The 22,988-nt window shown below is 44.6% G+C and overlaps 1 protein-coding gene across 12 annotated transcripts in view; it reads right to left on the bottom strand.

Moving 5' to 3' along the window:
• The window catches only part of NEDD4L (NEDD4 like E3 ubiquitin protein ligase), a 250,845-nt gene that overhangs the window by 135,103 nt on the left and 92,754 nt on the right, over positions 1-22,988 (bottom strand). For 4 of the 12 annotated variants that reach the window (XM_088652860.1, XM_088652859.1, XM_060280347.2 and 1 more), the window contains exon 1: positions 9,293-9,650. The exons of the other annotated variants lie outside the window; for them this stretch is intronic. The gene's annotated coding sequence lies outside the window, so the exon portion shown is untranslated. Of the gene's footprint in view, positions 1-9,292; positions 9,651-22,988 lie in introns of those variants that run through there. 12 annotated transcript variants of the gene reach the window in all.

A 22,988-nucleotide genomic window follows, 5' to 3' on the forward strand; every position in this document is an offset into this window, starting at 1 on the left:
CGTCCTACATTCCACCATTAACACGTGCAAATCTTACAGGTCAGATTAGTGCAACAATTTCTCAACGGCAGTATGAACTGGTCCACCTCTTTCTGCCTCTAAAATAGTTAGCACTTGCATAAAGTTGTTTCCAAGAGCCAGAGTTTTGACATGACACGTAACTCCCATCTGACAAGGACTCTGCCCTCACAAGGGTTGATACTTTAGGCAAATTCGTTCATGACCACATCAGTGTGCTGCGGAGCAACTAGCCAAACAAATACCTGAACCATCTGGCAATCTCAGTGGCTATCTATCTATCTATCTATCTATCTATCTATCTATCTATCTATCTATCATCTATCTATCTATCTATAAAAGTAGAGCCTGGAGAGAGCAAAAGGTGATTCCTCTCTTATTCCGAGATGCACCTGAAAGTTCCCTCAGCTTTTCATAGACCTGAGGAAAATCAAGATACAAAAATACAACAGCAAGCAACTGTGTGCAATTTTACAACTCCCACGAGAATGGGGACACACACACACACACATACATACAGAGAGAGAGAGAGAGAGAGAGCATTTTGCCAACCTTGATATAAAAACAACAACATTGGGCTGAATGACAGTCTAGGTATTCACCTTGCTGAAGCCGTAAAGTAATTACTTGTTTTATAGCCATATTTATTAGCTCAGTTTCTATTTTATGTTTTGCTACAATTATTATTACTACCGCCACTGTTGCTAAATCTGTTACCCACCCTTCTTCACCAACAGGTACCAGAGCAGGTTGCAACAATTTCAAATTCAGTTATTAAAACAATAAAAACAAATCCCATTCTCAGGAACAGGGCGTGTCCTAAAAACACACGCATCTCAGATGCCAACAGCCAAGATGGTGATTGTATATTAGTCAGTAACAACATAATGGTGAGAAGCAGATTAGCAGTCTTTGCGTGGGAAACAGACTATCAGGGCAGTGGTGGACATCAACATTGCAAAATAAAATAAAATATATCAGTAGAAAGAAAACCTCGCTTATCTGAAGGGGGCTAGTTCTGAGAAAAACATACTGAAACCAGCCGAGTGTGTTTTAATCTGTAAATGCAGCACACTTGAAGAGTGAATGAAATTTGGTGGATGCTAAATTGCTTTAACAAACATACCCTCCCCACCCCTTCTACCGGTCTGTTGATGACCCTGACTGAAAGGCAATATTCATTCCGCACTTATCAGGAATAGATCTTTTAGCTCAGCAGCCCCTAGACTAGAGCAGTGTTTCTCAACCAGTGTGCCTCCAGATGTTTTGGGACTACAACTCCCATCATTCCTGACCACTGGTCTTGCTAGCTAGGGATGATGGGAGTTGTTGTCCCAAAACATCTGGAGGCACTGGTTGAGAAACACTGGACTAGAGTATTCCGTGTCTATTGGCCTCAGGAAAACATCTTTGCTAAACCGTTTTTAGCACCTGGTTTTTGTGTTTTTTTAATGTTTGTTTCTGCAAGTCTGCCCACATTTGTGTTTTAATCTCCAATTTTATTTTAACTGCTGATTTCAATTACATTTTGAATTTTTAAACATTTCCCAACTTCAACGTTTATTGGGATCATTGACGTACATCTTACGATTTTATTTTATTTTGCAAACAGTTGTTATTTAAATTTTGTTGCATAAATAAAATAAAGCAAAAATTGCACAAGGGGGCCTAGGAATTGGGATTTCCAAGGTGGCTCTGCAAGGTGGCAATACAGCCTCTCAAGTGGTACCAATGGACTCCTCCTAGATGCACTTATTTCTCCAGACCTTTGTTTTCTCCCTAAATCTTGGACCCTGCTTCTGACATCTTGCCTGCTCCTGCTCCACATGTCTCTCCCTGGCCCACCTGAGATCTTATTTCCACCTGGTTCCATCACTGGGGAAGATGACATAATGAAACCCTCTCTATCAGCTTGTCTGGGACCAACTCCCATGAGACCCCTCTCTTCTCAGATCTCCTTCCATCACGGGATGTCCCATGTGTTCAGTATGTGCCTTTATTATGCAAGTGGTTCCCATACTTTCTCCCCCGCAGACCACCTGAAAATCACCCAAGGGTCTTGAACAACCACCAGGGAGCTGCTTCTTCTTCTTCTTCTTCTTCTTGAATTGTTTATTTATACTTTTCAAGTTTATACATTTCACTAATTTTACAATCATTTTGACATTTCAAAACTTGACTTCCCCCTCTTTCTGTGGTTCCTTATTCATCTTCTTTAAATATATACTCTTATGAAACTGCAGGTTTTTATCTGTTTATAATTTATCTGTAAATATTCAATAAACAATTTCCATTTTTTATTTCAAAAAATTGTTATCTTGATTTCTTATACTTCCGTTAAGTTTCGCCACTTCTGCATAACCCATAAATTTTTGTATCCATTCTTTCTTTGCTGGGACTTCCGCTTCTTTCCATTTTGGGGCAAGTAAAAAATTTTGGGCAAGTACGGTAACATTCTTGCCGCTGCAGTTATAAATTTCTATACAGTTTAGGTAGCTCTGTCCCTATAATTCCCAAAAGAAAAGCTTCTGGTTTTTTTTTACAAATGTTATTTCAAACCTTATAGATCTTTTAGGGCCAGGCGAAAACATTCCTCTACAGCCAGGCTTTGTCTGATTAACATTCCACAGCCTTTTAAGTGTGTTTGTGGGAGGGAGGGGTTGTTTTGTTTTGTTTCTAACTATTTATTTTGTGCTTTTATCCTGTATGTTTATCTTGTGAACCTCGGATGCAGGGAGGTATATAAATTTGCTATTATTATTATTATTATTATTATTATTATTATTATTATTATTATTCCTGTTGTTGAATTGTATGTTGCAGCTTTTGTTTCTTATATATAGAATTCAAATGTTGATGCACTAACAAGCAATACGAGAAAAACGATGTAATGGTGTTATTATGCCTACTCTCGAGTAAGGACACCCAAGTCCGTACTTGGCTTTGAAGTTTTATTGTGCATAGTATTTACAGTGCAGATAGCAGAAAACATGACCTCCTAGTCACTCGCAGAATCCGGGAGTGGACGTTTCCTGTTGCATGACCAGCATAAGAGTTTGGGCACCCCGAAACGCCTCCTCCCAACCTTACGTTTAGCGGCGCGTCTTAATTTGGGCGCTGGAAAGGGCTGCCTGCTTCCATCCACCTCTTGGTCAAGGCGGCGCAAAGGCTCTCCAACATCACTGAGCCTTGCCACCTCCGTACCGCTAACTTCCTCATTGCCCCCACCTGACCCGCTGCTGCTGCTCTCACTGGGCGAAGAGCTGGTCAACAGGATGGGGGGGGGAGGAAGGTCCCCTGACACACGAGAAGCAATAAAAATACAAATAAGAATATTTAATATTTAATATGATGGAGGCACCATCTTTCTTCTTCAACCACAGATCACCCAAATAAAACTCACAGGCCACTAGCGGTCTATAGACCACAGTTTGGCAACGGAAGATGCAGCTAACTCAAATTCGCACCTATCCCTCCCAGCCCATTGCTCCCCCCCCCTTTCTTATCGCGCCCCTTAGGCGATAACCTATTACGTTAAGATGCAATTCATATTGAGTGCCTATACTGAAAGGAGGATCATGAACATAGTAAATACGTATAATTACCAATAGACCTCTTCCTTTTCTGTTGAGCCAGGAGAAATGGAATGAGGCTCAGCTGACTGCTGCCTGGAGTCTCGATTCTGGCTTGGTTGGCTACAGATTGTATCTTGCAAAACCTCACCCTGGCATTTTTCCTGGAGACTACCTCTGGGGCTGTCCCACCTGCATGTCCCTGATATGAGTCAAGCAGTGATGAAACAAATCCAGGACTTATCTAGTTCACCAAGATGTGACCTTTGGACAACTGAGGGCAGTACTTGGCAAACTACAGTACTGTACGTGTTTCATTTATTTAACGTAATTTGTATGCACCTTAAACCTCTTTAAAGGTAAAGGGACCCCTGACCATTAGGTCCAGCTGCGACCGACTCTGGGGTTGCGGCGCTCACCTCGCTTTATTGGCCGAGGGAGCCGGCATACAGCTTCCGGGTCATGTGGCCAACATGAGTAAGCCGCTTCTGGCGAACCAGAGCAGCACACGGAAACGCCGTTTACCTTTTCCGCTGTAGCAGTACCTATTTATCTACTTGCACTTTGACGTGCTTTCGAACTGCTAGGTTGGCAGGAGCAGGGACCAAGCAATGGGAGCTCACCCCGTTGCGGGGATTCGAACCGCCGACCTTCTGATCAGCAAGCCCTAGGCTCTGAGGTTTAACCCACAGCGCCACCCACGTCCCTTAAACCTCTTTACATATACATTAATATTATCAATAACAGCCAGAGGTTAAAATTGACTTAAAAAGCCCATAATATAAATAAAACCGTAAGTTGTGGATGATGATGATATATCTGTTGTTGTTATTTTAATGTACATCCCACCTTTCCTCCAAAAAGGAGTGCAAGGCACCAAACATACAAGCAACTGAACATCTAAAAACAGATCCCGCGCAAGGGCAGACCGGGAAAATAGTATTTAACGAGAGGAAATGCCAAAAGATAAGTGCTTCATCACAAAAAGTCTGGTTCTCCTGTTGTGCAGAATGACATCATGATAAGTTTATTTTTATATGACCACACACTAATTCAAAAACTAACTTCAAGTTCCACCTGACACCCAACATCTTCACATTTCCCTCCTATTTCACTTTCAATCTACACTAACTGGTCCTGCAACAATCTGGGATTCTTAATCCCAGTGTTTTCTATTTATGTATTCAATAGATTTATAAACCATATTTGCAATCAATCAATCAACCAGCCAGCCAGCCAACCAACCAACCAACCATCACTACCAACAGCATAGCGATGACACTATTATTTGCTAAATCCTGGGTGTAGCTCTTTTAACATGTGAAACCGTAAATACTTGCATGGGCACACACACACTGTCTTGGTATGCCATGTTCCTCTAGGCCCACCCCATCCTGAGAAATAATGGCTACATGGAGACATCTCCCAACTTCCAAAACATACTTTGAAGGATCATGAATAAGATTCCGGTGGCAGTTTCCTCCTCCTTGATAGGACACTTCCTTGTTTGTCAAAACCACCTGCAGCGAGGTCCAAACCAGAACGATCCTGAATTGCAATACTGGCTTGGAAGGAGCTATTCAGGTCACAGTTTGTTGGTCCGGGCATCACTGTAAACTGGGTTTGACAATTGGAAGTGTGCTGCTAAGCAAGAGGAAAAAGCAAAACACACTCACCCACCCAGGTCCCGTCCACTTATCATGGTTACCCTATAAACCATGAACATGTCAGCATCCCCTTCTTCAAGCCGAGAGCAACAAGCTACGAGCCTGAAAGGTGTACAATAGTTAAGAGTGTGGGAACTAGGACCTGTGAGACCAGGGTTCAAATCCCTCATATGGCCATCAAACAGACTGGTGCCCTGGGGCCGGTCACTGTCTCTTGGAATAAGCTACCTCATAGGGTTTGTTGTGAGGATGAAACCAGGAGGGGCAAAACCACACGCGTCACCTCCAACTCCCTGGAGGAAAGGTGGAATATAAATGCAATAAGGTAAAGGTAAAGGACCCCTGGACAGTTAAGTCCAGTCAAAGGCGACTCTGGGGTTGTGGCGCTCCTCTCGCTTTACAGTGTTTGTCCATAGACAGCTTTCCGGGTCATGTGGCCCGCATGACCAAACCACTTCTGGCGCAACGGGACACCATGACGGAAACCAGAGCACACAGAAATGCTGTTTACCTTCCCGCCACAGCAGTACCTACCTATCTTCTTGCACTGCGGTGCTTTCGAACTGCTAGGTTGGCAGGAGTTGGAACAGAGCAATGAGAACTCACCCTGTTGTGGGGATTCGAACCGCCAACCATCCACAAGCCCAAGAGGCTCAGTGGTTAAGACCACAGCGCCACCCACGTCCCTAAATGCAATAATAAGCAAACCATGCACACTGGTTCGCACGTCACAGTAAGGTAAGGTCCCAGCCAGTGGGTGGAATTCAACACAGCGCCAGGGAGGTTGTTCACTGAATGCAAGCATCTCTGTTTATCCAACAATCTCCCCTCTCTGCCCACCTCGTGCTTGTTCTGGGGGGCTTTCCTAATCCTCTGGAGTGGAGCTACAAAAGGAGCTGGAGGAAAACGGGGGGGGGGGGGAAAGCCCCACTGCACTAGTGGGAATACTTGTGCTGGCTTGCACTAGTAGAACAGGGAAGCTGAATACAGCCCAGCACCTTGATTTTTTTGACCATCCAAATCACACATTTTTGTCTCCAACACAATTTTGTCCCTAATTTCCAAATACAGCGTAAACATAGTTATTTAATTTTATTGCATTAGCAGCATTACAACCAGACTTCTTCATCTGCCCCGGCTGCAGCAAAACATGTCTCTCCCATATCTACAGCCATGGCAGGTACTGCAACCTTCCAAAAGTTTGACTTTGTCTCCCAAGACAGACAGATGCCAACAATCAGTTATTTAACTTGAATGATGTGTTGTGCCCATTTCTGCGACTGTGCATTATTTGTTGTCGATCAGCATTTTGTGGGAGGAAATACAAAACATCTTGTCAGTAGAGCATATGACTCTTAATCTCAGCATTGTGGGTTCAAGCCCCACGTTGGGCAAAATATTCCTGCACTGCTGGGGGTTGGACTAGAGGACCCTCAGGGTCCCTTCGAACTCTACAATTCTATGGTTCCATTATTGGGACATGGCTTCTGAACATGTTTAGGGAAGCTTTTAATGTTTAACAGACCATTGTATTTTAATATTTTGTTGGAAGCCGCCCAGAGTGGCTGGGGAAACCCAGCCAGATGGGCGGGGTATAGGTAATACCGGTATATTATTATTATTATTATTATTATTATTATTACATAATATTTGAAAAAGGAATAAAGGAACCATTGATTAAAACCTCACACAGGAAGAAGGAGAACTTAATTTGCAAATTTACAAATCACTATATGTATTAATGAAAACTTGAAGTTAATCATTGTAGCTGTGGTATAAGGGATTTTATCAAAAAAAGGGTTGTATTTGGTTTGAGCAACAGTCTGGAGGCAGAATTAAAGGGAAGCAGACCTTGGGAAGCGCGTGGGAAACCACACAAAATTTATACTTAGCTATGTAATTTATTTGTATTTGAACTGGTATTGCTATTTGGTATTAATATAATATGGCACATACTGGATTTTTGTAATTGAAAATTAATAAAAATGATTTTTATTAGTGAAGTGTGAAGATAGTTATTTTTTAAATAAAAATAATGCAATTTAGAAACCCTTTGATTGTAAAAACAACAACAACACTTCACAAGGTCCCAAATTGGGACTACATCTTAAGTCTGCTTTAAGCACTCACTACAGCGAAGGCTACAAATGTTCCTGGACTCATATAAACTAGAAGAATGGTAATAGGTAGCAAGGCCAAAAAACTACCTTCATATTATATAATAACATACTGGAGATCCCGAGTCACAAGGTGGTTAGACTGGCCTCGACCAGAACCAGGGCCTTTTCAGTACTAGCCCCGACCTGGTGGAACGCTCTCTCTCAGGAGACTAGGGCCCAGAGGGAGTTGTCATCTTTTCGTAGGGCCTGCAAGACGGAGCTGTTCCACTTGGCCTTTGGACTGACTCAGTCTGACCCCAGTGTTGCCCTCCCCTAAGGCTTTATCCTACAGATATTTAAATGCACTTGTAGATTCCTAATTTTAAAATTGAATTTTAACATTGTATTTAATCTGCAATTTAATTGAATTGTTTTATGCTTGCTTTGATATTCTTGCTGTTAGCCGCCCTGAGCCCGGTCTTGACTGGGAAGGGCGGGGTATAAATAAAATTATTATTATTATTATTATTATTATTATTATTATTATTATTATTATATTAGTGGTGGAGTCTGAACCAGAATCTGCAATATCTAGCAGAGAGACCTTGGGGCAATACAGTAGTAGGACGCTCAATGACAATGTCAGGCAGGCTGCCACAGTAAAGAAAGAAAGAAAGAAAGAAAGAAAGAAAGAAAGAAAGAAAGAAAGAAAGAAAGAAAGGAAGGAAGGAAGGAAGGAAGGAAGGAAGGAACTCTATTTACTCAAATTTAATGCTCACCTTTTTTGGCCCAATTACGCTGCGAAAATTAAAGTGTGCATTAGATTCGATGGCACGTTTACATTCACCAGCAAATAGTTTTTTGGGGGGTTTCAAGGTTCTGAAAATTGAGGTGCGCATTAGATTTGATGGCGCGTTAGACTCGGAGTAAACACGGCTAAATCCAGTGTTCTCGACTACGAGGGAAAGAAAACAAAACAAGCATCTTAAGGACATTCATTTAAGACAGATCTAAAGCCACAGATGCAGTCAGAATACTGTGTGCAGGGATATTATAGACAACCTGAAAAAGGTAGATAAAGTCAGATAGGAGTGGGCAGAGGATAGAAACATCATTTTAAAGAAAAGCCTTCCTAGTTTAGAGGCCACAAGTGTGGGGTGAAGAGGAGAGGGGAAATAAAAACCTTGTAAAAAATAAATAAATCTCATTACTAGAATCCAATGACACTGACAGGTAGTAGTAGATTTCAGGGGGGAACCAAGGGAAGACTGATGCAATTCCACTCCAGCATTATGTGGAGCTGTTTAAATTAAATAACACTAGAAAAAATCAAAGGCAGGGGTCTGATAAAGGATAGGGCCTGCCAGTGGAAAGCGGCAACATCAGAATAACCCTAATTTAGGATTAGCAGGTGCCGAAAATGACGTCATGGGAATTTGCCTCCAACTACACCCAACACTACACTGAGCTTCCCGGGGATATTTGGGTGTTGGAGACAGAATGCTGGGGCGAAATTCTTACGAGATCCCCCCCCCCCGGGGAAATGGAATAATAAATCGGCAGCCAGTACCTAACATCTCTGTGTTGTAGTAACTCCCTTAAAAAAAAACACCCACAAATCTGGAAGCTACAGATGCAACACAATGACTGCCCCCCATTCCCTGGCTTCTACAGCAGTCGTAAGGCCAGACTACGTTTATATATATTTATTCATATTACGTTCCAAGTACAGATCAAAATAAGAAAAGCACTGTGGTGCAAATGGCGGGGGGGGGGGGGAGAGAGAGAGGCACACATCTGATTCGGCAGCAGAATCTTAGCAAAGGGCCTGTCTCGGCAAAGGTGGAGGCAATCACATAAAAAGAAGGGGGGGGAACCCCAAAGAGAAATTCTCTAACAGGAGGAAAGAGATCACAAGGGTTTCTTTTGTCCTTACCTTCCTCTTCACTCGCTGCAGACGGGCGGCAGGGATAAAATTTGGATTCTGGAGCCCTGAATCTGCACTTCCTCTTCCAAAGCAACTTCCTTCTTACGCGTACTGCATATGTATTTATCTCTCTTCCCCCCTTTAGGTTCTGGAAAGCGAAGGCACACCTCTCTCCACCACCCCCCTCTTAGAAATCTTGCTCTCACGCTGCTAAGCTGGAATTCAGGGAGCTGTGAGCTATAATGATGACTCACGGGGAAGACAGCAAACCTTGTCTGTATGACAAGGGAGCTTTGAACACACACACACACACAGAGAGAGAGAGAGAGAGAGAGAGAGAGAGAGAGAGAGAGAGAGAGAGAGAGAGAGAGAGAGAGAGAGAGAGAGAGAGAGAGAGAGAGACTCCACCTATGCTGCTTTCACCACCGTTCCAAGGTACACTACTAATTTTTCAAACGAATTCCCTTCCAATTCCCTGCTCACAATGCCCTGCCTGCTTCAGAAACGGAAGACAGCAAAGGGACTGGAGAAAAAAGCAAAAGCCCTTGGCATTTGAAGAGCTCCTCTTGTGTGCTTAAAGTGCTTTATGCGTCAGGAGGCAGTGTGGTGTAGTGGTTGGAGCGCCAGACCAGGACTTGGCTGGGTTCAAATCCTACTCTGGCATGGCGCTCACTCTCTCAGACTAACTTGTCTCTCAGGGATGCTGCAAGGATACAATTGAAAAGCGATGGACCGTGTACGCCACCCTCAAAATGTAATAAATAAAACAAACATTGCCCCATCACAATCCTCACGATGACTCTGAAAGGTAGAGAATTATTTTTTTTGGGGGGGGGGGGTTGGTTGGTTGCGACATCGAGAGAATAAGACCTGCCTAAATCCACTTAGCGAAATCAGAGCCAAGGCTGAAGCTATGGAACAGGTGCGGGGAACCTTTGGTCTTCCAGATGGTGTTGAACTACAACTCCCATCGTCCATGGCCATGCTTGCTGGCGCTTATAGGAGCTGTAGTTCAGCAACAACTGGAGGGCCAAGGGTTCCCTGCACCTAATATAGAACACAGAATCATCAAGTTCAGTACTGTCTACAGCAGGCATAGGCAACCTTGGCTCTCCAGATGTTTTGGAACTACAACTCCCATGATCCCTGACCACTGGCCCTGTTAGCTAGGGGTAATGGGAGTTGTAGTTCCAAAACACCTGGAGAGCCAAGGTTGCCTATGCCTGGTCTACAATGACTGGCGGTGGGAACTGAAAACTTGTTATTTTTTATTTTTATTCATTTATTCAATTTATATACCGCCCTATACCCAGAGGTCTCATGGCGGTTCAGAGAACAAAATCAAAATATAAAACCACAAAATACATAATCAAAATAAAACACAACAAGGCAATACCCCCCCCCCAAATGCCTGGTTTTAAAATGAATGTTTTTGCCCGAAGTGTAAAGTTGTATAATGAAGGAGCCAGGCGAACTTTCCTGGGGAGAACATTCCACAGACGGGGAGCCACTGCACAGAAGGCCCTGTTCTCGTTTTTCCATCCTCTGGACCTCTCGAGGAGGCACACAAAGGAGGGTCTCAGAAGATGATCTCAGGGACTGAGTAGGTTCATATGCCCTTGGGGAATTGCAGTCCTGAGCTGCTTTAGGCTTTGTAGGTCAAAACCAGCACTTTGAATTGGGCCTGGAAACCAATTAACCAGGGGTTTCAGGAATGGAGGGAAACCTGAATGCTTATGACTTTCTTCAGCTTACAAAAATAAGAAGTATGTTCCCCATGCAGCAGAGGAAGGCTGTTCTTATCTAGTGGGCATCTGAACGCAATGGTCCTTAAAGAGCCTGGTGGGATTTCTCTTCGAGTCACGATACTCCCAGAGTTTTCTATTATTAAGAGGCAACAGCTGTGTGCTGGAGGCAGAACCACAAAACACGGCAGGAGGAATTCAGCATAGTGCTAAGCAGGTCATTTCTTCAGTGCAAGCGTCTCTGCTTGCCTGATGGAATGATCTGCTCTCTCTGCCCCCCCCCCTGCACTGTCCTGGTGATTCTCCTGGCACACACCCCAAACCTATTTTTTGGGTGGGGTGGGGTAGGGCACACTAGGGGAGAAGCCTCGTTGCACTAGCAGAAGACCTTGTGCAGCCTTCTGTCGGTGGGGCTTGTTAGCTGAGTCCCAGTCAGTCCTTTCTGGAAACTCAGAAAGCCTTGCACATTGGCAGCAATAACAGAACCAGGAGGGAGGGAACGGAACCAAAAACGTGCCTCGTTCTGGATGCTAGGCAATGCCGCAGTAGAGTATTAGTCAAAACACAGAAAGCCACAGCAGAATGCGGGGTGAGAAGAGAGAGAGAATATATGTGAAATCCAATTACCAGAGATGTCAGCTAACGCACATGGAAAGCTGCAACATTTAGCAATTAAGAAATGGCTTTTATTCTTCTCTCCCCCCCCCTCCCACCAGCTCACCGGCTCCCATGGTAACTATGGCATGAGCATACATCATAACAAAGAGGGGGGGGAGAGCAGAATATGTGTGGCAATCCCAGGCTCCTTGAAGCGTTTGTGCAGCAGATGCTCCATCTAAGACAGGGTGAACTCTGCTGAACCAGTTTGTGCATGAAGGCAGAAGTGGTTATGTTGAAATCCCCAAAATGGAGCCACACTTAGCTCTGGGGATTTCCCAGGAACACTGCAAAGGCATGCCTATTGCCAAATCTTCCTCTGATAGGCAAGAAGCCAAATTTAAACCCACAGGGAGGCTTCCAAAATGCAAAAAAGGAATCACAAGATGCGGCAAATGGGATAGACTCCCGTGGCTATTGCAGGCCAAAGCTAGAGGTATTTCCACCATTCAAGTGGCATCCCTTTGCAGGAGCATGAAACAAAGAAATCACTTTTCTGTTGAGGGTGAAATTCCCTTATGCTAGGGGCTTGCATGCTGTCAGTGGGAGGAGCTGCAGCTATCGGTGGGTGGGGCCAACTCCCTACTCTGGTCTTTCTGCCAAGTAGGCTGCCAGTTGAGGGGGCAGATCAGTTTTGCCAGAGATCTGAGCTGATCATTCGCAGAGAACTTTTGAAATAAGGCCAAGAGCAGTGTTGGAAACTCATATATATAAAGCTAGGCTCCAAATGGGTCCTTAAACCAAGGTTACAGACAACAAAAGGGAAAGTCTAGTTGCCATTTGGGGGCAAGGCAGCTCCAAAACCTTATTTTTCAAATGATGGAATGGCCGTGATTGATTTTCAGTGAAACATCTGGCTAGTTCAGATGACAGCCATGAGCTAGGTAAGAGCTTTGAGAACTTAAAGAAGAAAATACATTTTATCCAGGGATAGTCCACATATATACAGTGGTACCTCGGGTTACAGACGCTTCAGGTTACAGATGCTTCAGGTTACAGACTTTGCTAACCCAGAAATAGTACCTCGGGTTTAGAACTTTGCTTCGGGATGAGAAGAGAAATCGTGCAGTAGGAGGCCCCATTAGCTAAAGTGGTACCTCAGGTTAAGAACAGTTTCAGGTTAAGAACGGACCTCCAGAACAAATTAAGTTCTCAAACCCAGGTACCACTGTATTGGTCTATTCCTACCTCTTTTTCTTATGGGTGACACGGACCAGTCATAATGTAAGACTATTCTTCACAATGTGAGCAACGCAGTGGGGGGGTGGAGGGTTAGGTAAGTGGAGAAAAGTGACAACAATTAACTATAACCTTGTTCACTGCTCCTGCTCAGCCTGCAGAGAAAAAAGCAATTTGGTTTCTGAAATTCATTCTGGTTGTGCAGATAATCTATATAGAATTCTACAGGATGTGCCGTACTTTTCTGTGTATAAGACCAGTGTTGTTGTTTTTACTTTAAAATTATGTGAAGAACTGTGGAGCGTCTTATACACGGGGCAATCTCCCCCCTATTTTGTTAAATTGGAGTCCCTAAAAATAGGGGGCATCTTATACATGGGGGTGTCTTATACATGGAAAAATACAGTATATGAAAACGGTCAAGATCCAGTGATCCCCAGGCTTCTCCACCTGGTTGCAAGTGGCCAATAGCCAGATGCAAAATGCGCCTAGCACCTGGCTAATTTCGAACACTGAGTGGCAGGTACTTGTTTCTTCCTGGAATGTAATTTGAAAGTGGGACTACTGCTTATGGTGTGTGCACTCGTCCCAATTTTGCCTCTTTCAAGCAGATTTTGCAGAAGTGTAAAATTCAAACACTGCATTTCCACCCACAAGGAGAAATACGAATATCTTCCAGAAAAGTCTGCAGCCTCTCACAGCTATTTTCATTTTTAAGCACCAACATTGAAATATTTACATATGTTTTCTGTGCAATGTCTGATTTACTATATAATGTCAGGCTTGGCCCTCTAGTCACCAATAAACACTTAAAAAACAAAACAAAAAACACCTAGCAATCAGAATCTGTGTCACCAAAACGTCAATTCTGTGCACTGAACTTTAGTTTCAGTGCAAATATATCTCACTGGCTGTGTTAAGAGTTCGAATCCCCAAGTATCAATGCACACATGCAGGGTTAAAAGGATTAGATTATTTCTGTGGCATGTATTATTGGTCTAAGCAGTCCAATTCACAAGTGAGTTATGCTGATGTAGCCTGACTTTAAACCTATTTAGTCTCATTGATTCTAAAATCGATTTGACTGTGCTACGGCTAATCCAGTGGGTATTATTCCTTGCTCTTGCATAAACAGCATCCCAATATCAGAATCTGTGTTTAGCCATTTACAAAACACTTGTTTGTTTGTGTGTGTGTGTGTGTGTGTGTGTGTGCACACCCCGTAGTTTTCACTCCACAAGACGCACCTGACCATAAGACGCACCTAGTTTTTTTAGAAAGGGAAAACAAGAAAAAAAATTCTGAATCAATGCCACTGGCAGCAGCGGCAACAGAGGGAGGAGCAGCCTGCTTTTGGGCTGCTTGCCCCACCCCTCCGCCTCTGGCAGCGGCAGAGGGGGGAGCAGCCCGATTTCAGGCTGCTCGTCCCTCCGCCGTCACTGGGAGCCATGGCGCCAGCGGCAGAGGCATCCCTCCGCTCGAGGGATCCTGCTGTCGTCCATTGCCTTCACGCCATAAGACGCACAGACGGTTTCCCTCCATTTTTAGGAGGGAAAAGGTGCGTCTTGTGGAGCAAAAAATACTATACCCAGCCTAAGGATTTGATGTTTCTGCTCCTTACTGCGGTAAAAAGAAGAAGAATTGCATAACACCTATAAACTGCAGTCTCTGTCTTGACAAGTCAAGCGTCCAAACATTTTCCCCATGGAATATATTTTGAATGTCGCATACAAAAAGAAAAATCTTTAAAGTGGCCTATTTCCTTGCAATCGAAATGGCCTCAATTAAAAATCTGCCTTGGGTATCTTTATGTTCCGAACCAGGACACTGGATAGGCCAGAAGGTTTAGTGATGAGATACCCAAGAAAGTGCAAGTGCTGGTAGAATTAAAAAGGTGGAAGCTTTGGAGCTGTGCCTCTTAAGTAGGCCGGAGCATCTGGCACCATAGAAAAAGCAGGAGAAGGCAGTGTGTCACCCTCCCAGGTGATGAAGGATTCTGTTTCCAGCAGCCCCGGCCTGCATGGCCAGTGCCACAGGGAAGAGGAAATGGAGGAAGAGGATCTCGACAAGGTGTGGATCTGGGACTGGGACACACCGGGGCAAGCAGGTAGTGGGAAAGGAAGTACTCACGGGGTGAGAGAGGACGGCAAAGGGACGAAGGTCAATCCACAGGAACCAGAACAGCAGGACCCATCACCAGAACCAGCATGTCCCTCTCTCCCCAAACACGGTGGGGTCTCTGAGGCATAGGGAGCAGCAGGAGGAGTGAACCAGGGGGGCTGAGGCAGGCAAGGGCCCACAACCCAGATCTCTAGCTGGCCAGGTGGGGCTCGCTAGCTCTGGGAGGAGGTGTGCGATTCCTCAGCTGGAGGAGGCTCAGGACAGGTGGGGGTCACAAGCCTCATCAAGCCCAGATGCTGCAATTAGCATGCAAAGTGCAAAAGGGAAGCAGAGCTGAGCGGCTGGGTCTGCTGAACTGCCCATGTTGATGGATGGATGCCCTTGGCTTGGGTGCCCCTGGATCTCTATGAGCTCTATTTGACTCTGGACTGTATCCTGACTACTGGACTAAAGCTTGGCCTACTTGGATTGACCCTGGACTCTGAACTTTGGACTTGACTTACTGACTTGCTGCCAGGTAGTCTGAAGGTTGAGGGCAGCCAGTGTTCAGGGATGGTGGGTGGTGGAATCGGGAAGGTACCACATTGTCTACCTCTGATATAATAAGAAGAGAAGGACAACCTTGCTGAATCAGGTCAAAGGTTCATCTAGCGCAGCATCCTCCTGTCCCAACAAGGCTTGTAAGGTGTTCACTATTAGGGTAGGGCAGTATCCATGACCAGAACCTAGTGCTGGGGCTAGAGACAAAGGAGCTGAGCAAAAGAGGCTCTGGAGATAGCTGGGCAAAGGAGATCAGTAGGGTGCTATTACCCAAGAAGGAGCCCAGGAAAAGCCAAGAGGCGTGCATCCTCACTGCCTGCCAGCCCCTCACTTTCCTGGTCCCCTGCTGGGTGATTTAAGAGCTGGGTCTTCTCTGGCTTTTTCCTCCTCCTGAATGTCCACTTATTCTTGATGAGACCTGTGGAGCTTTCTGGTGTCCAAAACAAGCACTCCTACATGAATTCTAGGCTTCCCACAGCAGTCATCACCATTCAGATCTAATGGGCAAAGGTGGTGGATTCCAGGGTATAGTCAGAGATGCTGTTGGGGCAAGGTGTCAATGACACAAGTTATTCAGGCTGCCTTAAGACTTTTAGCAGGTTATTCCAAGTCCTCAGCAGTACTGGGTGCCAAGCCTTCTTCCTCCAAGGAAGTCTCCCCAGGATCCTAGGTCTGGCAAGAGGACATCAGTCATCCCTGCTTTAGAAGTTTGCATCAATATCTAATGCTCAAGAGCAGGCATCCCCAAACTTCGGCCCTCCAGATGTTTTGGACTACAATTCCCATCATCCCTGACCACTGGTCCTCTTAGCTAGGGATCATGGGAGTTGTAGGCCAAAACATCTGGAGGGTCGCAGTTTGGGGATGCCTGCTCAAGAGGCGTCCTCTAAAATAGAACGGTTCCAAGTTGCTATCATGTCTTGTGGCCACCGATAAGACAAACTCATGGAGGGCAGGGTCATTCTTTTTTCGGGGAAAACCCTGTTTCTGCAAACCAAGGTGCAGATCATATCACCACTCCCTACAGAACAGGGAATGGTCCATCAAACCAACCGGAAGTCAACCCAGGTAGTACAAAATTGTACTAACCTAGTTAGTTTTGCCATGGCCTGACAACTATTCGGGTTGGTGGCAACACAGAGATTGACTTTTTCACCAGTCGCACTGCTGTTGTGCAACGCCCTCCCTACTGAAATAAAAGTTGCTCCATGAGTACTGGCATTCTGCCATCTCTTGAAGACACACCTGTTTAGACAATCGTTCCCTGATCTCCTGGCTTCAACCTTCTGTTTAAATTGTTCTTTTAACTGTTTTTAACCATTGGAGCTACATTTAACGAGCTTATTTACTATACGTTTTAATTGTAGATGTTTTGATGAAATCATTTTGCTATGTATTTTAATTATATTTTTATAATTGCTTTATACTTGCTAATTTGATGTTGGCTTTCACTTGTGTGTGAACCACCTTCGTGTTTCTTCTCGAAGTTAAAGGCAGGTATATAAATTATTATAACAATATTCATTTCCCCCAACTTAAACAGACTCTTCCGCTTTAGCCTGTTCATAGAGAGGTGGATCATAGAATTGGAAAGGACCTTGCGGATCATGTGGTCCAGGCATCCCCAACCTGCAGCCCTCCAGATGTTTTGGCCTACAACTCCCATGATCCCTAGCTAACAGGACTAGTGGTCAGGGATGATGGGAATTGTAGTCCAAAACATCTGGAGGGCTGAGGATGCCTGATGTAGTCCAAGCCTCTGCAATGCAAGAATATGCACCTGTCCTATATAGGAATTGAACCTGCAACTTTTGGCGTTATCAGCACCTCATTCTAAGCAACTGGAGCTATCCTAGTACCCATGAATTTCATAATACAGGTCTGCTTTTGAAAGCAGCACTGAAGAAGAAAAAAGTTGTGGTCCACAAATTCCTCCAGAGAATTGTCAAAAACCACCTTTGAGAACAACTTATTTAATATTTGACTTTTAGAAGACATCTGAAGGCAGTCCAATATAGAGGAGTTTTTAGTGTTTTAGGTTTTATTGTTTTTAATATTTTGATGGGAGCCACCCATAGTGGCTGGGGCAACCCAGTCAGATGGATGGCATATAAATAATAAATTTGTTGCTGTTGTTATAAAGCACATGTAATACATAATGCAACACTACCATGGCCCAGTTTCCTCTGCTACATTGGCAATGCTGAGCAGAATGTCAAATCACACATCTGCAACCAATATAATGTTAGTGGCAGGGAGGAGATGTGTTTGCAGGGTGTGTGTGTGTGTGTATCATAATGCATTTAAGGCAGGCATGGCCAAACTTGGCCCTCCAGATGTTTTGGGACTACAACTCCCCTGATCCCTAGCTAACAGGACCAGTGGTCAGGGATGGTGGGAATTGTAGTCCAAAACATCTGGAGGGCCAAGTTTGGCCATGCCTGATTAAGGCAACCTGTAATTTGCCTTTGTGGTTTAGCCCTAAGAGATTGTTGCATCCGAAAACTCAAATGAGCTAGTCAAAATATTACCTAACAGCATTACACCCTTAGAGAATTATGCAGCAATCTTTATGGCCCTATTACTTGTTTTCATGTTATGCTTGCCATTTCATCTGTTGTTATCACACAGAGAACTGAACCATGTGACACAAGAGGCACATTACGGCACCACAAGAGAGAATCAGAAGCAGGACAGTAAGGAAGGGACAGGCCTGCAATCTGAACATTATGAAACTGGTTTCAGATAGTGAGTAGTAATTACAGGAAAATGTGATAAGTTTATTGAAATGGACCTGGGGATTATTCCAAAGGGTAAGAGCGTCACTATCCAATTGCTTGGCTCCTAATTGTGGGACTCGTTACATGATGTTTCAGAGTCAAGGAAACTTATGCACAGGTTTGCAACTGTGTGCACAATAAACTTGTCGCTATACCTGGACCCTCTCCAAAGTACATTCGTACCTTGGTTAACAAATGCCTTGCAAGTCGAACGTTTCGGCTCCCGAACGCCACAAACTCGGAAGTGAGTGTTCTGGTTTGCAAACGTTCTTTGGAACTCGAACGCCCGACGTGGTTTCCAATTGGCTACAGGAGCTTCCTGCACCCAATCAGAAGCCGCACCTCGGTTTCCGAACATTTTGGAAGTCGAACGGATTCCGTTCGACGTCCAAGGTACCACTGTACACTGTTTGCCGCATTTCTTTAGTGATTAGATGTACAATAAAAACAGGTGTGTAGCTATAAACAGAATGGGGGAGGGGCAGGGGTTGTCAAATAGTTTCTTGCTTAAGAAGGCAGTTTTATTTGCACAGTGAGGGAGGCTGTCCCAATTTCTGCCAACTCTGCCTCTCCCGGTTTCAAGCCTTCCCCCCTTGCCCATTCCAGAGAATCCTCTTGGAAATGCCTGTGGGTGCGGGGAGAAGAAACCAAGAAAAACCAACCTTGCAGGCTGCTAGGGGACAGCTGCATATTCCGGCACTGCAGGGGGCTGGACTAGATGATCCACGGGGGTCCACTCCAACTCTAGGATTCCCTGGATCCAATGTATCAAGGGGCTCTAAGCCTGCAGGCAGGCATTTTCATTTCCAATGTTCTTGCGTGTGTAAAGGGAAACTTAGGGAGGCATGCCAACACCTGCAAATATCCCCTTGTCTCGGTGATGGCAGCAAAAATGGTTGCAGAATCTTAGCCCAGGGTGCATTTTGGAGACCAGGACACACAAAGCAGCTACCATATCACAGCAGTTTTTTAAACAGCTTCCTGCAGTGGCTCTCCCTGTACCATCACGTTTGTCTGCGGTGCATAAATTGTTTTAAACTGTTCCCTGTCCTCGTCAGGCTTGATTGTGCAGGTATCTTTCCTTGCAGATCTAGGGAGGTGTTTGTTTTCCTCGTCTCCAGGTACAGCTGGGAAAGAACCCTTGCAAGAAACCCTGGAGAACTGCTGCCAGTCAGTGTCCAGAATATGAAGCTGCATAGACTGGTTTAGGTTCCTTCAGATGGAGAAGCACCCTATGCAGAGAGCTGCTATTGGAAAACAACGTACAGAGAAATCCACATGTTAACTAGTCTTGAAATATACAAGACTTTGATCTGTGGAAGTGGCACTTTTACAAACATCACATAATGCTCACTGCACACTTGTTAATGGACCAATCTTTAGTGTGGCAGCTCTTGTACTCAAACACCTTGCCCCTTGGCATTAGGCTGGCACCACCTCTGTATTCTTTTTGGTGCCTGCTAAATCCTTTTTTTGTTGAGGTAGGCTTACCCAGACACGTGGAGCTGAGGTGTATTTTTGATCTGCAATTTTGGCTCTTAATGTATAATTTTAGCTGTTGGTTTTATTCATTTTGCTTTTTTATAACTTGTTCGTTTTTATTGGCAAGTTTAATGTTGTTGTTGTTTTTACATCTTTGTAATCTGCTTAGAGGTTTTCTTTACAGCTGGCAAAAATTTGTACAGTGGTACTTTGGTTCTCGGATGGCTTGGCTCCTGAACCAATAGGCTCCCGAACGCCACAAACCCAGAAATAAGTGTTCCGGTTTGCAAATCTTTTCTTAGAAGCTGCTGCAGCCAACTGGAAGCCGCATCTTGGTTTTTCGAACGGTTTTGTGAGTCGAACGGACTCCCGGTACGGATTAAGTTCAAGAACCAAGGTACCACTGTGTGCCGCTTAACTAGTTCCATAGCTTGCTCCATAGCTTAGTTGGTAGAGCGTGAGATTCTTAATCTCAGGGTCATGGGTTCGAGCCCCATGTTGGTTAAAAGATTCCTGCATTGCAGGGGGTTGGACTAGATGACCCTTGTGGTACCTTCCAACTCTATGATTCTATGAAATGCCACATGCCTTAGTCCCATTTATGTGATGGAACAGTGGGCACATTCCCCCTCATATCCACCATACAGGAGGAACTATCTAAAGGTAGGGAAGGTAGGGCTCATGCTTTGCTTGCAAAGGGACCCATATTCAGTACCTGTCATCTCCAGTTAAAAGGATCTCAGACAGCAGATGATGGGAAAGTCCTCTGCTTAAGATCCTAGACCAGGGGTCGGCAACCTAAGCGGCCCATGGGGGTCATTTAACCGGCCCATGGACCCTCGCTGCCTGCTTGGTCGGCTCCCGTGTGCCGCGGGCACGGAGCAGAGTGGGGACCGCCTTCTGCAACACTGGCCGGCTTCCCATTGGCTGCAGGAAGCTCCTGCAGCCAATGGGAAGCTGCACACACCTCCTCTGTGCCAGAAGGAGCACCAAAAATAGTGTTTGTGCATGCGTGCGCACACACACTCCGGCCTACGGTACCGCGAACTGGCCCAAGCCACAAAAACTTTGCCGGCCCCTGTCCTAGACAGCCTGCACTGGTCAGAGCAGATCAGATCAGACAATATAGACCAGTACGTACTGTGACCTAGTAGAAAGGAAGCTTCCTGCGTACCGAAAGAGGCACATGTTGTGGGAACTCCATAGGAGGACCATGTACGTAAGAGCTGATTCGTGCAACAGTTTTCCCACAAAAAGCAGGGAGGGTGGCGGTCATGTGACCTGGGTCCTCCCCATATGCACCTCCACATGGTGCCAACACATTCTTCCAGCAAGCAAAAGGATCCAGTTACTTGCACTGTTAATTCACAAAAATTGTAGACCTTCAAAAGCTGCTGGGGAGAGCTGCCAAAGGAGGTTTAAAAATGGCTGGATTGATTCACAAACAAGGGATGGGCAAGGAATTCAGTTTGTTTCGCATTGCGAGCCTACCAAATTAACACTTCGCCAGAATATGAAAACCAAAATGCAGCCGTTTTTCCACACAGGAACTTTTCTGAATCGTGCAGTGCAATTTTTTCCAAACAATTAATGTGTCTATTAGGAACTGTGTATAAAAATTCACATACATTCAATTAGCTTCCACTAAGGAAATTGCTTGCTTGCAAAAATGTGTCTGTTAGGCACATCTCTATATTAGAATTGAGTACCAAAAAGCAGATTATGTTTTTGTGAAGGCCTTTTTTAAAATGCAAACTGATATGGAAATGTGAAGAAATGAATCTAAGACTAAGGAAATAAGAAACTAAAACATACAGAATCTGCCATCCCTACTCACAACATAATAATAATTTGCATAAAATAAACCAGTGTAACACAGCCAGTTATAAGAAACAATGTTCCAAGAAAATACATCTTCCAGTTTCCCTATCCCAGCAAACAAGTGTATTTGCAACCGAGCTACGTTTTGTGAGAATAGGGAAGAAAGCAAATGCGTTGGTGGTGTTTTTTTAAAGACGAGGGGACTGGAGTTTATTAACTACCGGTAGATCCGATCCAATCCATATGCAGGGAAAAGGACAACTCTCTTTTTCAGACATGCTTAATTACAGTGAATGGAAAAAAGAGAGTCTGTAGTGGCTTGATTCAGGCACACACAGCCTGAATTCTTACAATGCTTAACTTGGGAGTAAAACTCCACTGAACTCCACGGGGCTTACTTCAAAGTAGACACACAATTTGGGCTTACTCAGAGTAGACCAACAGGAATTCAGGGACCTGAGTAACTTAACTACATTATCTCTTAGTTGGGTACAATTCATAAAACAGCAATGAAACTGGGCTTATGCAAGTTTATGCAAGTTTACTGAAGCAGAAAAGAAAGGCATTTCATATACTGGATGACTTCTAGACTAAAATTGCTGTAGAACTTCTACCTAAGCAGTGCTACCCATTACTATTCATTCTTTTATGTCCATGGGTCTAGTTCACTGGTCTTGCTGAGAAAATTAGAAGGGCTCTTTGAAAATTATACTTACCGGCCCCACAGTCAAATGCTTAAAGTGGTGGGCTGGACTCGAAAGGCACTGGCGAGCAAATACCTAAACCAGGACTGCTGGGCGCATTTTCAAAGTTGCACCAAGATGACGGCAGAGAGGAACAGCAAACTGCACGTATAAGCTATAAATTCCCTGCTGCCGGACTCTGCGGGAAAGGAATCCTCTTGTAAACCCTGACCCTCCCATATCTTAAACATCCATCTGTGTTTTGTCATGGGAGGGAGGAGATCTACCTCTTTTTGTTGACTTCAGGGTGAATTATTTGCATGTGTAACCTATAAAGTAGCCCAACTGGGCTGGAGACATAAGGAGGCAAGAGAAAACCCAACCTTTCTCCTGCACAGCCCCTTTGCAGAAGAATGGCACAATTACATAACCAACTGCCCATGCCGCAGCGGAAACTACAGACCTGAAATTTAAGTTCTCCACGAGATGTTTCCTATTTAGATGTTAAGCTGCTCTCTCTGAAATTGGGTCTGCAATGTTTACAGCACCATCCAGTGCCCATCTACCTAGAACCCTAGTTCTGCTGAGCTCAGTAGGACTTAACTCTCAAGGAGGCGTATTGAAGATTTCAACCTCAGTAGCCGAACCAGATTAATCTAGTCCAAGAGATGCCAGCCTGGACTTCATAGGCACCATT

This window comes from Zootoca vivipara, chromosome 10, assembly GCF_965207765.1.
Source record: "Zootoca vivipara chromosome 10, rZooViv2.hap1.1, whole genome shotgun sequence".
Taxonomy (NCBI): Eukaryota; Metazoa; Chordata; class Lepidosauria; order Squamata; family Lacertidae; genus Zootoca; species Zootoca vivipara.